This window comes from Jaculus jaculus, chromosome 1 (assembly GCF_020740685.1).
Source record: "Jaculus jaculus isolate mJacJac1 chromosome 1, mJacJac1.mat.Y.cur, whole genome shotgun sequence".
In the NCBI taxonomy this organism is placed as follows: Eukaryota; Metazoa; Chordata; class Mammalia; order Rodentia; family Dipodidae; genus Jaculus; species Jaculus jaculus.
The window spans coordinates 37,093,160-37,110,276 of NC_059102.1; the positions used below are offsets into that span (position 1 = coordinate 37,093,160).

At 36.4% G+C, this 17,117-nt stretch overlaps 1 protein-coding gene and 1 pseudogene across 2 annotated transcripts in view; one reads left to right on the forward strand and one right to left on the reverse strand.

The window, feature by feature from the left end:
* Positions 1-17,117, forward strand: part of Hpse2 (heparanase 2 (inactive)) — an 814,466-nt gene that overhangs the window by 437,709 nt on the left and 359,640 nt on the right. The gene's annotated exons all lie outside the window — the stretch shown is intronic.
* LOC123463412 lies at positions 10,664-15,573 on the reverse strand (annotated as a pseudogene).

Sequence of the window (17,117 nt, forward strand, 5' to 3'; positions counted from 1 at the left end):
AGTGAGGGATTTGAACAAAACCACAGAAAAATACACACTTCATCTGAAAAGTGAAGGTGTATAGGTTTTTATCCACCACAGCAGAGAAGCAGGAGAGACTAAGGTCAATAGGAGCTCACAGACATAGACCCATACCTATGCAGATCTTCACACCCACCAGCTACAGGAGCAGAGACCAAACAAGGGGATTTTCCAAACTCATCAGCCTCCTTGCCAAGTCAATAAATCTGAAGGGGAGATAGCAGGGCACAACAGCTAACCAGTTCCAGTACAACTCCAGGATTCTTCACTCACCCATACCCCAAACAACCAAACCATGACCCTTCAGGGAATGAAATCAGCATCCGGAAGCAGGGCATCCAGCACAGCTATTCAGAGCACCAAATTCACAGCATAACATGGAGGGATTGAGGTGGGCACTCAGCATTGTTGAGATTGGAAGTCACCCCAAAATGTAATGAGGCCAACTGGAAAAAAAAAAAAAAGCAGGTACATAGGCCTGCAAAATAGAAGTGCTAGTCTCTCTTTCTATGTCAGGGGAGATTATGGGCTACATATTCTTGGTTGGCTTAATCATTGTCAACTAAGCTGTGTCTTGGGGTTGACTATTGTTGCCTTTAATGCTTTCAGATTCTTAGGGCCTTTGTGGATTTTTTGTTTTGTTTTGTTTTTGTTTTTTGAGATAGGGCCTCACTCTAGCTCAGGTTGACCTGGAATTCACTATGGAGTCTCAGGGTGGCCTCAAACTCATGGTGATCCTCCTACCTCTGCCTCCCAAGTGCTGGGATTAAAGGCATGTGCCACCACGCCCAGCTGCCTTCATTTTTTTTTCTTCTGTCATTATTGGGGGCAAGGTCTGATTCAGACCTAGGCTGACCTGGAACCCATTTCAGAACAGAAATGTCAACCTTGCAGCAGAGAGGATTAAGGGTGTAGTGCAACACATACCCTTATGGATTGCGGTTTTATAAGGTTATCAGTTTGTTTCACTTTTCACACTTGAGTACTCTGTGGTAGTTTTTATTGAATGTGTATATTGCTCAATTGAGTTTTAGAATTTGCCAGTAAATTGCTCCACCCAGCCCACTAGAATACTTGAATAGCAGGCAGACTCAACACCTAGGATTACTTCTGCAGTTGGATTGCAGTACAAGAGCTACACTTGGCTCCTTAAACGCCTACTCTGATGGTACATAAAGTTGGATTTCCAAATCTAAAAACACCACAGTTTATTAGGAAACCCAAGCATAAAATCAACTCAGGATGCAAAAACTGCAACATTGTAATACAAGAAACAAAAAAATCAAAACAATACAATCCCATCAAAAGTTTAAATCCATTAATAATGTTCCCCAATGAGACTGTTTTAGATGAAATGCTTGCAAAGATTTCCAAAAAATGATTTTATCTATACTCAAAGAAATAAAAGAAGAAAACAAAGGAATTTAGGAGGAATAAAAACTCCTGAAGAAATTCCAAGAAAACACAGAAAACTAGCTTAATTAAATTAGGAAGTCATTACAAGACATGAGAAAGGAAATAGAAATACAGATGAAAAACCAGGTAGAAGTTCTGGCACTGAAAAATGCAGTCAGTTAAACAAAAATCTTTGTGGAATATTTTACCAGTAAAATGGATGAAGGAGAGAACAGAATGTCTACACTGGAAGACCAGATGGTAGATCTAATACAGTCCAACAAAGAAAAAGACAAGCTAATAGGAAGGTATGAATGGAGATTTCAAGATATCTAGGACACTATGAAAAGATCAAACATAAGAACTCAGGGTATAGTAGAAGGAGAAGAATTTCAATCCAGAGGCTTAATAGGCATTTTCAGCAAAATTATAGAAGAAAAATTTCCCCAAATTGGGAAAGAAATGCCAATGTAGATACAAGAAGCTTTCAGAACACCAAGCAGACAAAACTTGGAAAGAACCTCTCCTTTCCATGTTATAATTAAACAACTAAACATTCAAACCAAAGAAAATATATTGAAAGCAATGTATTGAAAATATATTGAAAAAACCAAGTTGCCTATAAAGATAACCTCATCAGGATCACAGCAGATGACTCAACACAAACTTTAAAAACCAGAAGAGCTTGGAATGATGTATTTCATGTTCTGAAAGGAAAAAACTGTCAACAAAGAATACTTTCTCCTGCAAAGCTATCTATCCAAATTGAAGGAGAAATAAGGACATTCCACAACAAAAACAGGCTAAAGGAATTTATGACAACTAAGCCAGCTTTACAGAAAATATTTGAAGGAATCCTTCATGCCAAAGAGAAAGCAAAACACACACATGAGGAAACAGGAAAAAATAAACTGTACCCAACAGTTAAAACTAGAGAGTAAAAGAAAACAGGAAGCATTACAAAACAGGAAGAATGGAAAGAATGAACAAATAACTTGCAATATAACTCTACCTGTCAGTGGCCTCAATGGCCCAACCAAAATAAGGAGTCTTTGAGACTGGATTAAAAGGCATAATCCTGCTGTTTGTTGCCTCCAGGAAACTCATCTCTCAATAAAAGATAGACACTATCTTAGGGTGAAAGAATGGAAAATTGTATTTTAAGCAAATGGGCCTAGGAAACAAGCAGGGGTTGCTATCTTAGTATCTGACTTCAAACCAGCATTAGTGAGGAAAGATAAAGAAGGTCACTTTATATTGATTAAAGGAACACTCCAACAGGACATTATAAGCCTAAACATATACACACCTAGCATGGGGGCTACCAATTTCATCAAACAAACACTATTAGATGTAATGTGACAGATAACACCAAACACAATTGTAATGGGTGACTTCAATACCACAATCTCACCAATTGACAGGTCATCCTGGCAAAAACTAGACAGAGAGACATCTGGATTGAATGATGTCATGGAAAAAATTGACCTAACAGATATCTACAGAGTATTTCATCAAAACACTGCAGACTATACATTTTTCACAGCAGCACATGGAACATGCTCAAAAATAGGGCAATGTATTAGGACACAAAGAAAATCTTAACAAATACAGTAAAATTGAAATAATCTCTTGTACTTTATCTCACTACAATAGGATTAAACTACAAATTAGCAACAAGAAAAACTACAGAGCATACAGAAATTTATGGAGACTAAACAGTACACTATTGAGTGATGAATGGGCCATTGAAGAAATCAAAAATGAATTCAATAAATTTATAGAATCAAGTGGTGAGAATACAACATACCCAAACCTTTGGGACTGATGGACAAAAATCACATAATCACCTCAATAGATACAGAAAGGCATTTGACAAAATTCAGCATTCCTTCATGGACAAAAGTCCTACAGAAACTGGGAATAGAAGGAACATGTCTCAACATAATAAAAACCATTTATGACAAACCTATAGCCAACATATTAAATACTAAATGGGGAAAACCTTGAAGATTTTTCCACTAAATTCAGTGGCATTCTTCACAGAAATAGAAAAAATATCCAAAAATTAATTTGGAAGTACAGAAAACCTCAAAAAGCTCTAACAATTTTGAGCATCAAAAATAAGGCTGGTAGCCAGGTGTCGTGGCACATGCCTTTAATCCCAGCACTCGGGTGGGAGAGGTAGGAGGATCACCGTGAGTTTGATGCCACCCTGAGACTAACTCCAGGTCAGCCTGAGCTAGAGTGATACCCTACCTCAAAAAAACAATAAATAAACAAATAAGGCTGGTGGTATCACCATCCCTAATTTTAAGCTATATTATAAAGCCATAATAATAAAAAAAAAAAAAGCATGATACTGGCACAAAGACAGACATGTAAATCAATGGAACAGAATGGAGGACCTCAATGTTAATCCAGGCAGCCACAGCCATCTGATTTTTGACAAAAATGCCAACAATATTCACAGGAGAAAAGGTAGCCTCTTCAACAAGTGGTGCTAGAAAAATTGGATATCTATATGTAGGAGGATGAAAATAGATCCTTGTCTTTCTCCATATACAAAACTCAAGTCCAAGTGGATTAGGGGCCTTAATATCAGACCTGAAACTATGAAACTGCTAGAGAAAAAGGTAGAGGAAAACCTTTAGCATACTGGCACAGGCAATGACTTTCTGAATATAACCATAATTGCTCAGGAAATAAAACCACTAACCAACCACTGGGATCTCATGAAATTAGAAAGCTTTTGTACAACAAAAGACACTGTGAATAGAGCAAAGAGATAACCTACAGAATGGGAGAAAATCTTTGCCAGCTATATATCTGACAAAGGATTAATATCCAGAATATACAAAGAATTCACAAAACAGAAAAATAAGAAATCAAACAACCCAATTTGCTGAAGGCCTGAGGTGAGGCTTAACATCATTGGGGGAGTATTGGAGGATAGGAATCACAGAGAGAAACAGCCTAGAGTAAGGGGCAATGTCCTTTTTACCCTTTTATTATATCCACACCCTACCCTAACCTAAACAATGGCGCCAGCCACATTGAATCCTACTTAAGTTTACCCTTTCTGGAATGATCCTCACAGACAAAACCACAGATCTGACTTACTATGCTTCTCCCAAGCCCAATCAAATTGACAAAATTAACCATCCCAGCAAGGATTGCATTATACAGAAGAAGTCTTTTATTTTAAAGAGCAATGAGAAGCCTGTGAAAGATTTGTCTAAGGCTTTTGTAAAGAAGGATTAACCCACCCATCCCTTGCCTTTCTGCATCACAACTATATTTTGAATATGTATAACACAGTATGTTGAGCACTGGAAAGATAGAAATTTAAAAATCAAAATTAGATTTATGGTGAAGTTCATGTAACCCAGACTTGAGCATCTGTCATTTGCATACGCCTTTGTTATGACTACTAGTATTAGTGATGGAAAGTAAAAGGCAAGTTGCAATTAGGATGCATTTCTACATTTCTTTTTTGCTTAGCAAAAGTTTCTTAAAGTACATTAGTTTCGGGACCCACAAAATCTGGATTCATTCTTGTGTGCAGCCCTCTCACAGTCTTACAGAGGAGGCATGTAAGTAAACAGTTCTGTATGTCATGACAAGTGCTATGATAGAGGAAGGCACTTGATCCAGGTATGGGTGAGAAGGTAGTGAAAGCAGGGAAGCTGGACTTGAAGGTGCTAAGACTTGGCAGTACAAAAGCAAGGAGAATTGCAGGTTCTCCTTAGGGGAGTAATAGGAATGTCTTTAGGCCTAACAGAAAGTTAGTACTTACTGGTTGCTATAGAAACACCAATCAACTTCGATCATGATTTTACAGAAAATTATGAATTTAGATTAAACCAAAGGGCAAGAAAATCTTTTATGGTTTCCCTCCATCTGTTTTGCCTATAACAGGAAAGATCAAAGAATTAAATAAAAGCTTGCCAGGAAGTAACAGAAGGCAGCCCCAGATAAGACTGGTAGAAAAAGCACTATAATTAAAGTCAATGCCTTGAGAGAATAGGTCAGATAAATGGATTTTGCCTTCCCATATGTAGTATGCTTTGAAGTATAGACATATATCTTTAGTATTCCATAGCTTCAGTCCCCTAAGGATATAATTTTCCCAGTCAATCTAGTACTAAATGCTTTAGTTGATTTTTTAAGTTTTAAAGATTATTTTAGTATATAAAGTAAAACTGCCAGAATTAGGTATTTTATCATATCTTTGTCCAGATATTTATCTGTAGATATACAAATATGTATGTGTGTATTTACTCATAAATACATACACACAGAGATAGCTTTCAAAAACCTTGAAATTGAGCTATACTAAACTCAATATCATTTTGTTTTCTCACCAATCTATCATAGACATTTTTGTGACAACTGGTGGATCAATATTAGTTATTTCTCCTGGTTACCTAATATTAATAGTGCTTTCATTAAAAATCATTTATTAAAAGCATTTTAAACAATTTCAAGAAGACAGCGAATTTGTACAATGACTCAGTTGCATTTGATTTAAATAATTATCAATTCAAGACAATTTTATTTCATCTATACTGTCACCTTTAGTGGATAAATTTTTTAAACAAGTATAGAAATTTTGAATATATTTATAAATATACCTTTACATGGTTATTGTCAAAACCTTGAGTTTGAGTCACTGAAATGTGTTAATGTTAATTGGAATATTTTCTGAAGAGTCACCTAGGAAGGTAGATGTCTGGGCTGTATTCCATTACAAGAGAAAAACTAAACAGAATGCCAAAATCTGGAAGTTGGCTACTTTGTATAGTTGTGGGCTTGGTTTTAATGGAAACCAGTCATTAAAGATAAGTGTTCTCAGTTAAGATAAGCTCTAGTTTGAATGTTAAGCTAGTAAACTAGAACTTCAGAGCTATGTAGCCAGGACACTAATTGGAGACTATCAACTGAAACTTTATGGCACCTTTGAAGGGTGCTGTAGTTGTAATTATAGGAATATAAGTTTTTATATAGAGACTGTAAAAATTAGGGAATTGTGGGCTGAATGTGAGAGAGCCCAGATTGCAGTCAGATTTTGTTGGTGTGATTTCTCTGAAGATTATCAGATGTTTGCATTATTCAGACCTAGTTATAAAATAACATGCCTTACCAATAAAGAAAACCTTGGTATTTTTTTCTGGCTCAGAAAACAGGATTTATTTCTTTTTAAACTCTTCTAAGTGTCAGTTGAAGGTTTCTGAGGCATGACTTTTACTTAATTTCTAAAAATAATTTGGGCCAGGCATGGTAATGCAAGCCCTTAAACAACACTTGGAAGGCAGAGGTAGGAGGATGGCTGTGAGATCAAGGCCAACCTGGGCTAGAGTGAGACCCTACCTCAAACAAACAAACAAAAAACTGAAAGGAGTTTGGAATTTAGGTTTTTTTTTTGTTTAATTATTTCTTTGTAAGCAGAGAGATAGAAGAGAGACAAAGAAAATAGGCATGCCAAGGTTTCCAGCCACTGCAAATAAACTCCAGATGCATGCGTCACCAGGTGCATCTAGCTCTACGTGGGTACTGGGGAATCAAACCCAGGTTGTTAGCTATTGTAGGCAAGTGCCTTAACCATTGAGCAATCTTTCAAGCCAGTGGGCTTTTTTTAAAATTAAATATTTTATGTTACATAGTGTAGCACAAGAGATATTTCTAAGGAAGTTGAGTTGAGTTGGATGGAGGAGATAGTTTTAAAGATGAAAGAATAAGGCTACAGTTTGAGATCAATGACAAAGAGGGAGCCAATACCATTAATAGAAATGGAGGCTGTCTGGTAGAGAAAAAGAGTTTTAATGGTGATAACTTCATTCTTTTCAAAAATTTTTGTTTATTTTTATTTATTTGAGAGCAACAGACAGAGAGAGATAGAGGCCACTTGTTACTGCACAGAAAAATTAACTGAAGCTGAGAACCTGTCAGAAATGATAGAACTTAGTTAGAACTCTGACCCAGAAGAGGAGAATGAGCACATTATTCTGTCTTTTTCATAGTTAGTCTGTCATTAAAAGGAAGTAAAAAATGTTTTTCATATACTTACTTGAGTAGTTGGCTAAAAAGACTTGAAGAAATCATTTGGGCTACTGAATCTTATTTTATTACTTTTATAATTACTATATAACTAAATACTACTGCCAAGATATAAGGGACTCTTCAGTGTTCTTCTAGAAAGGGTTTTATAGTATTGGAAACTTAATTAGGTTTATATATCTTGTCTACATGAAGCACAGGAAATAATGAAGAAATGTCAAGAAGAATATTCCAAATAAAATTCAAGAGCCATCACATTGGAATGAGAACTATTGTACTATGAGTACAGCTTCTTACAACAATACAAGTGATGGGGACAGGAAGCTAATATTTTTAAGAACCAGCGAAACGATATTACAGAACATACTTTAAACTTTATACCAATTTAGATAATTGAATTAAAAAAATTGAAGCAAGCCGGGCGTGGTGGCGCACGCCTTTAATCCCAGCACTCGGGAGGCAGAGGCAGGAGGATCGCCATGAGTTCAAGGCCACCCTGAGACTACAGAGTTAATTCCAGGTCAGCCTGGACCAGAGTGAGACCCTACCTCGGAAAAAAAAAAAAAAAAAAAAAAAAAAAAAAATTGAAGCAAGCCCAACAGACTGGCTTTTTTAATTCAAGAGAGTGAAAATGAGAAAGAGAGAGAATTGGCATGCCATGGCCTCCAGCCACTGCAATCAAAGTACAGATGTGTGAGCCCCCTTGTGTGCATGTGTGACCTTGTGTGCTTGCATCACTGTGCATCTGGCTTATGTGAGACCTGGAAAGTCAAACATGGTACTTAAGCATTGATGGCAAGCACCTTAACCACTAAGCCATCTCTCCAGCCCGCAAAATTGAAGTGTTAACTATCTAGTTTATAATCCTGTGCCAAATGGGCAGTTGTTTAGAGGATATATGAACAGCAGGCACAGTATGTGAATGATAATTAATGCAACTGAACTTCACACTTAAAAATTATTCAAGTTTGCATTTTAGCACTTCTGTACATAAGAATGGAAGTTTTTTTTTTAATATTGAAGCTGGGTAATAGGTATTCACTATATTCTATCACTTTTATGATTAAAATTTTCTACAACTATAAGTGAAAAATTAACCTTTAATGGGAAATTTAAGCATATATAAAATATTTTCTACAGTACGAATATTAGGAACATAAAATATATGTTATACAACATCCATGTAATAGTCTAATTGCTTGAAAAACAGTATATCCTTTAACCAAGTCATGAATATGAGATCACCAATCATCATAACAGCTTTAATATTTATTCTAATATCTTCAATATTTAATGTTGTGTGCAGAGCACTTACATTGAGTACTATAAATATATAGTATGTATTTCATATATATAACATATATGGCATTGTTATGAAATATATATATTATGTTATATATAATTGTTATGACATAGGTTTTATCATTCTCCTTTTACAAAGAACTGTAGACTTGCCAGTGGTCTCATAGGAAGTTGGTTTATGGCTCCATGTCCAGTGATATGATCCTGAAGTCCCTGGGTGGTGTTATTTTAGTAGTGATATCTTTATAATGGACTCTACCAGCATCCCGAGGTTGTAATTCTTAACCATGTACTCATGACAAATGCTGCTATCAAGTCAGCTAATGTTCATGAACTCTATTTTTATCGTTTTGGAATGGAAGGAATAGGACTAGATGAAGTTTTGATTCTTTATCTCTAAAATTATAGATTACACTGGATAGTAATGCAGCTACTAATAAAGATGGTGATAAAATGATGGTTCTACCAGATAATTGCTTTTATTCCTCTATACTATATTTTAAAAGAGATGATAAAGAAAGAGTAATAAAGGAACAACCATATTTCATGACCCTTGGGATTCAATTAACTAATTAAATTCAATATATTCATGTTGTAGAACATCTCATTCAGTTCTTACCCTCTTTCCTTTTGTGTTTTCTGTACAGAGCTTACATTTACTTATCTTTTCCTTTTCTATTTTTCATTGTGATAAAATTTCCAAGCACACTTTTCTTGTTTGCTTATTCACTTTTAGCTAGTATTTATGATAAAAGAATCTATACTACAATTGAAGGAAAATATTATTTTCAGGTAGATGTATGTATTTTTAATAAATCTATATACATGCCATACTCCAACATAAGAAATAGCCCTTGAAAATAAAAAAATTAAAAAAAAAATTGGGCTGGAGAGATGGCTTAGCGGTTAAGCGCTCGCCTGTGAAGCCTAAGGACGCCGGTTCGAGGCTCGGTTCCCCAGGTCCCATGTTAGCCAGATGCACAAGGGGGCACACGCGTCTGGAGTTTGTTTGCAGAGGCTGGAAGCCCTGGCACGCCCATTCTCTCTCTCTCCCTGTATCTGTCTTTCTCTCTGTGTCTGTCGCTCTCAAATAAATAAATAAAAAATTAAAAAAAAAAAAAAAGAAATAGCCCTTGACATCTGAAAGAAGCTCAAAGACACTTATTCTCTTCTATGTCCCAATGAAGTCCCAAGACAGAGGTAGAGTACCTATTCCCATTTTACCCAGAGGTTAAGTTAAGGAGGATCAGAATCCCCATTAGGCTTAAAGGGGCTAACAGAGAAGGGTACTTTTAAGGGGACACAAGGAGGGGAAAATTGAGGTCTGTGCAAATCTTCATTTTAACATTTAATGGAAAACCATATATTCATTCTAACAGCTTTTCTAAGCCATAGTGACCCAATTAGTTACACACACACACACACACACACACACACACACTGACACTTGAAGGGTGCTACACAGGATTGCATTTAAGGCAAGAGGACACAGCAACCACTCTCTCCACAGCCACATCCTAAGCTTTATTCCCACAAATCACCTTGCTCAGCATAGGCTATGGGGACAACTTCAGTTGAACCTTGACTCCATTTAATTTATTAAAACAGTAAAAGCAGCATGATGCTCCAAAGACAGGTGGTGTCATCTGTGCGGAGGTGGACCTTTCTGGCCAACAAGGCTAAGGCACTGCCTGTTCAGTATGGTGAGCTAAGGACATGTGATCATCAATAAGGGATGTCTTCAAGTAGATACAGTAACCCTGGCTCAAGGATTTTCCAATTTTCTACCATAATTTACTCGTTATTTCTTTTTTTTTCCTTGTTTGTTTTTGGCAATTTGATGGTTTTAATCGATTTACTATGATCCCCAGGTGCTCAGACAGTTCTAGTGTGTAAATCTTGAAATGAAATCCCTGGCTCCCTCTGTCATGAAGTCACATGTAGATTCATCCTGAGATAATTTTTCTAAGTTTCTTGGTGCGAGTGTACCTCCTAAATAGGCTTTTTAACTGAGTCCCAATAGCAGAGGATGCCCAGGCTCCCCAGGTTCACCCTCATCATGGATTCAGCCTTTGTTACCTGAGGAGGGGCAGGTAGTCTAGGGTACCACACAGCCTGGTTCTCCTGAAGGGTGGAATATGGACAGGTCACCTGACGGCCCTTATCCTCAGCTCTACAGCTGACCAGGAAGCAAGTTCTCCTGTTACCGTCTTTGCAAGTAACTCTTCTTGAATGGCCATAAACCAGGACATTTGCCAGCTCATACCTGGCAGTTCTCTACTCATCAACCTTGGCAAGTCTCTGAGGCTCTCTACAGACCATTCTGAGGTGGGCATTTTCTAGAATCAGGCAAACTCTGGTAGCATTTGGAAATAAACTTATAGCCTCCGAATGCTAGGACGCTGGAGGTGCCACTGTCTTTCCACTTCTCTTCTAAGTTTGTGCTCCCCTACCACTTTCTCAAGCTGGCCTTTAGACAACTTCAGAGTCAGGATGAACTTGTTTTTCTGTTCTTTTGCCAAATAAACATTAGCAAATTTCCCCTTGCCCAGTAAACAGCCAATGTAAAAATCTTCCAAAGTCTATTGCCATTTTTCTTAATTTTTCTATTTGTTACCTACTCTTTTTCAAGATTATATTTGGAGACCACCTGCTAAGGCAGACCCTAAGTCTGGGGTTGCTTGCTGGTCCAAAAAGAGACTGGAACATGCTGGGGCCTGCAGTTGCTTTGGCACTGGTTTCTGCCTGGAGACAAGCTATAGTATTTGTGAAGGAAGGTGCTGGGAATAACACAGTCCACCCTGGGTCAAACCATTGCTTGCAGAGCTGGGATTCTGCTAAGTGATCAGAACATGTTTTGGATCTCCACCAAGTGGAATTGTAGCCTTACCAGGCCCTAAAATGCAGTTGTCTTTACTTCTGTCCATGATGCCCATTGGCCACAAGCTCCTGTCTGCTACATAAAGCCTCCAAATCCTTCTGAGCACTCAGTCTTAAAGGAAAATAATATTTTAGAGATCCTTATGATGCTACAAGGTACCAGAATTAACTTCAATTTCATAAATGCTCAACAATTCTTGTTCATATCCTGTAAGTAAAGAAATGTATTTTTTTACTAAAATATGGCATGTATTTTACTTAATATAGATTTTAAGCTGATTAAAATCAGTTTTCAAATTTTTTCAAAGCTTTTGGCATAACTTTTCCCATGTCATGAATAACTTACATTCTGTTTTCCATCACTTTCTTTCTTAGTTGTTTAATGACCCAAAATTTTTTCTAAGGCTATATTCAAATTAGTAGGAAGAAAAACACATTTTTAACTCTACTCTGTCTACCATGTTACTTTATAGAACAAATTAACAGTATGTACCTCTTGATATGCTACATTGAAAGTAGTAAACATTTTACTGCTTGCATAACTTAATGTATTCTCAAGAAAACACCAGACAAATCTAAATTTAAGGATGTACTACAAAATAAATGACAACTGTGCTTTTTAGATAACAATGTAATAGAAGACAAAGGAAGGATGAGAACATTTTATACTAAAGGAGGCTAATAAGACATGAAAATTAAATATAATACATGATTTTAGGTTTCATTAGTAAAATTTCTCTTTGAAGGGCTGGAGAGATGACTGTGTTTAAAAGCATTTGCTTTCAAAGTCTGACAGCCTGGGTTCAATTCTCCAGTACCCATGTAAAACCAGATGCACAAAAGGTATATGGATCTGGAGTTCCTTTGTAGAATCAGGAAGCCTTAGCATGCCCATATTCTCTCTCTCTCTTTCTGTCACACACACACACTCAAGTAAAATAAGATACGTTATTTTAAAAAATACTTTATTTTTGTAAGTGTGTGTGGGAGGGGTCACGCCAAGTTCTCTTACTGCTGCAAATGAATACCAGATGAAGTTAAAACAAGCAACAACCTCAAAAACATTATTTCTTCTGATTCCCCATCTATAACTTCTTCATGATCTAGCAGCCGCAACCTGCTTCTGGAATTCCTTAGAACTCATGCCCTCCTTTCTACTTCCTTCCATTAGGATTCAACCATTCTGGCCTCCTTTTCATTTTTCAAGCATTCCAAGCCTATAATGCCTCAAAGCCTTTTACTTGCTATTTCTCTGCTTATAATATCCTCCTTCCAGATCTTTGCTTGACGGCCTTGTCATCAATGGGCTCTGGCTCAAATGTGACACTTCAACACCTCACCTCAGGGCAGCAATTTCTGTCTACTCAAACAAAAGTAGTTTTCAATTACGTTAACCTGTTTTCTTATCTTCATGAGATTTATCATTATCTGAATTTATCTTGATTATTTATTGCCTATTACTTCTTTAACTCCCCACTTGTCCATTTCTACCTAAGTAGAATGTAGGTCCACAAAAGCAGGACTTTGTCTCTGTTGAAGACTATAAGAAACTAACTGTCTAGAGAACAATACTTGGTACAGAGTAGGCACTCAGGAATAGTTGAAGAATAGATGAGTACATTTGTATGTAGAAATACTACAGATGGGCTAGAGAGATGGGTTAGGGGTTAAGCGCTTGCCTGTGAACCCTAAGGACTCCAGTTTGAGGCTCTATTCCCCAGAATCCACATAAGCCAGAAGCATAAGGTGGCACATGCATCTGGAGTTCATTCGCAGTGGCTGGAGGCCCTGATGAGCCCATTCTGTCTCTGCCTCTGCCTCTTTCTCTCTCTGTCTGTCTGTTGCTCTTAAATAAATAAAAATAAATAAATAAATAAATAAATAAATAAATAAATAAAATATTACAGATGAATACAATATAAAATAAATTATCTGAAATGAGCAATGTTATGGAAAACTAAAGACATATTAATCATTAGTAGTAGATTTTATAATAGAAAGTGCTCAAAATGTTACAAGAGTGAAGATTTAAAGTGCTGTTTGCTATAATAGTAATGGTGACTTGTTACTTCCTACCTACAACAAGAGCCTGAAAGAATAAAACATATAAGAATTAGAGAGAATAGTTCCCAAACTTAACTGTTCTAACAGTTAAGGGAGAACATTTGAAATCCAAACCATCATGGACCATTCATGGAGCATTAGGTACATCCTTGACAGAGGAAGGGTCTCCATGCTAGTGAAAAATAGGGTATTCACATACTTTGAGAACCACCCATTGGCCTCAGGGCTCATACTAATGAAAAATTTCACATTCCAACTTAGTTTTTGTCTGTGAAGTAGGCATGTCATTATTACTTTACCACATTTTGAAACGTGCTGGAGAAGAGCTAAGGCAAGCATTTGTTTAATAAAGCACTAAGTAACAACATTCCTCATTTCATCTTCTTCCGACCTTTTCAAAGCCCTTCTTCAAAGCTGTTCTCTTTGAGGCTGTATTTACTCCATATTAAATGTCTCTCTGAGTAAATTCTTTGGTTAGGGGCCAGTCTTCATGGTGTCCTTACTAATGCACGACTTTGGAACCATCTATAAATGACAGGTTTCCTTTGTACAATTGGTTGGAGAAATAACCACCACTCTGACCCCTGGGTGGTAGGAACCCTTTCTCATTCTTGTTTTTTTTTTTTTTTTTTTTTGGTAGGAATTTGTTTTGTATGGAGCTGGGCTTCATTAGACTCTTTTAAATGCATAAAAATGCCAACCACACTTTGCAGACATGATGTTTTAAGGCACTAGCAAGTTCAAACATATTCTTTATTCTTTCCAACTCAGTAAGAAGGCTGTTCCCCATGGAGGTCTAGCCACAAAGCAAGTTTGAAGTTTTCTTTTGTTTAGTTAATATGGAGTTATTGGTGAAGTATCTACAGAAGCCCTTCACCCTGTTTTCTGTGTTTGGAATTAGGGAGTTGGAGGAACAAAGCTCAAGTTGTCTTCATTTTACTCTTGCTTACATTGAAGAGAACCAGATTTTTCTCACAGATACAAATACTGTGGTCACCTTGTTGATTAAAAAAGAACAATTGATTAAAAAGAGTTGATTAAAAAATGAACAACTCCAGATTTATTGGTTGGAAACAGAAACTATTTTGAATTGTGTGATGAATTACAGGAATACCTAGCTACCTAAAAGAATAAGCAGTTTTATCTTTTAAACTTTAGCTGTTGTATATTTGAAGCAGCTTGGAAAATATTCAAAATAGATTGATTCTTTTAAAACACTTGTCATTTTATGCTTGCCAGAAAAACAAAGAAGAACAAGAAGTTCTACTTATCTAAGATAAAGACTTAACTTAGAAATCAAATAATAAGAAGAATAGTTTAACAGTAAAAATATGGAATTAGACATCAGGAAACTTTTACCCATGTTTGTTTTTACCTAGTTGTACAGTGTAATATTGTGATCTCTGTAGATTTTAATTCAAATGTGCAACTACTGGGCACTATAATCGGAAACATGGTATGAAACTCTTTTGATAACAAGTAAATTCTATAATACTGAGGAACTGAAAGTTTATTTATTTAAGTAGAAGTATCTCTACAAGACATGTGTTTTATAGTGACAAATATTTTTCTGAGACAATTTCCTTTTAATAGTTATTTTCAAATATTTGAAACATATATAAGGGTAAAGAAGCCACATACTTCCCTTCTGTTCTTTCACAACATATACTCAACATACATTCTGTACTCAGTGCTTTAACTTTTCCAGCACTTATCAGGCTTCACCAACATGTAATCTGGCTTCTGCTCCAAACATTCTTCCTGGTTTTCTTGAAATCTATTGGCCATGAACTGATGGCCAAATCCAACAGCTTTTTGTCTAGGCTCTATTTTGAATATCTTCAGTAGCATTGCATTTGCATCTTCTTCCAGAGTCTAATGCCCACCTACCCAAGTCAGTTTCCACATTCTTTCTATGTTCACAATCTAAAGAAAAAAGGCGATACATGAGACACAATGCTATATGTTTTGCATTATAGAGCAAAGAGACTATATATGTTTCATGATAATAAAAATCTTGCAGAACTTTTGATAGAAATTCAGAAGAAAAGGAACTGTGAGTGCCATCTTGTGGCAAGGCATGTCCTACCACGTTTAATGGTATACCTCATTCCTCAACACCTTGTATTTTGGCTGTGCTCTGCTTATCTCTATGTCATTCAATATTGAAGAGCACTCTTTTTCAAAACTCATAGTCTCTGAGACTGCAGGAATTCTGTTTTTTAATCTGACTTGTCTATCAAATTCCTTTTCTAAGATTCAGTGTTATATCACCTTGTTATTTTGAAAACCTCCATCGTTAAAAATCGTTACTAAGTTATCTTAATTCATGGATCATTTTGGCTTCTTCTTATATGTCCTTGACAGTTCCATGTGCTCTTGTCTTGACCACTGTGGCTTTATCCTGATTTAGCCTTTAGGAGAGTTGCTAGATTAATTCTGTGGTGTCAAGTTAAATCTGAATCTTAGAGAAAATTTTTGTTAATATAATAATTTTGATACATCTAACACGTGACATTTTTATATTAACAAATCATGTTGTTTTCTGAAATTAAATTTTAACTGGGTATCTTATATGTGATAAATCTAGGAATGATAGTCCTTAGCCTTGTTTTCTTTCCCAGTTTGTGTTAGATGTGGAAATATACTGCTCAGATTTCTCTCATAGAAGTACTTACTACTCATTTATGGGGAGTGAGGTTGGCAGACAACCTCCAGCTGTCAGCATCTTCAAGATCTGCCTCAGTTTCAGAATGCTGCCTCATTCAAGCTCAGCTTTTTTTCCAGGGAAGCCCTCATGAGTTATTGACTGAAATAAGGCTATAATGACCTGATTTGATTCATGACAACTCTAGAAAGCTTCTCAGGTCTTCCACAAGATAGATGAGGCATTCTTAGCCTCCCTTATATTTTTTCTTCCTCTGTCCAATTTCTTTCCTTTCTTTTCAAAAGATGATTATCCTTAATACAAACCAGGTCCTTACTTACCCTTTGTTCTTCAAAAACTGAACTAGTAATACCCATCCATTTTAAAAATCCATTCTTATAAAGTCAACTATGACCTTCCTGAACTATGTGATGATCCTAAGTATGTGTCTGGGGCTCTTATGGTCAGGCTTCCTCAGTATTGTGATAATGCTTTGTAAACACAGGATAATGGAGCTAACCAGCATCCAACAAGTTTCTTAGCCTAACAGTGATGCCAGCACTCCTGTACGCATTCCTGTTTGCTAAAACTAAGTCATAGGCTTCCAACACTAGATACAGAAGAAGCCAGAAAAATTTCCCCAGTCTGCCTAGGAAGAGAAAATGGTCCTCTGATTATCTCATTTTCATTTCCTTACACATAAGACTTTACTGAAAAAGTGACATTTGAGTAAAGACCTAAAGAAATT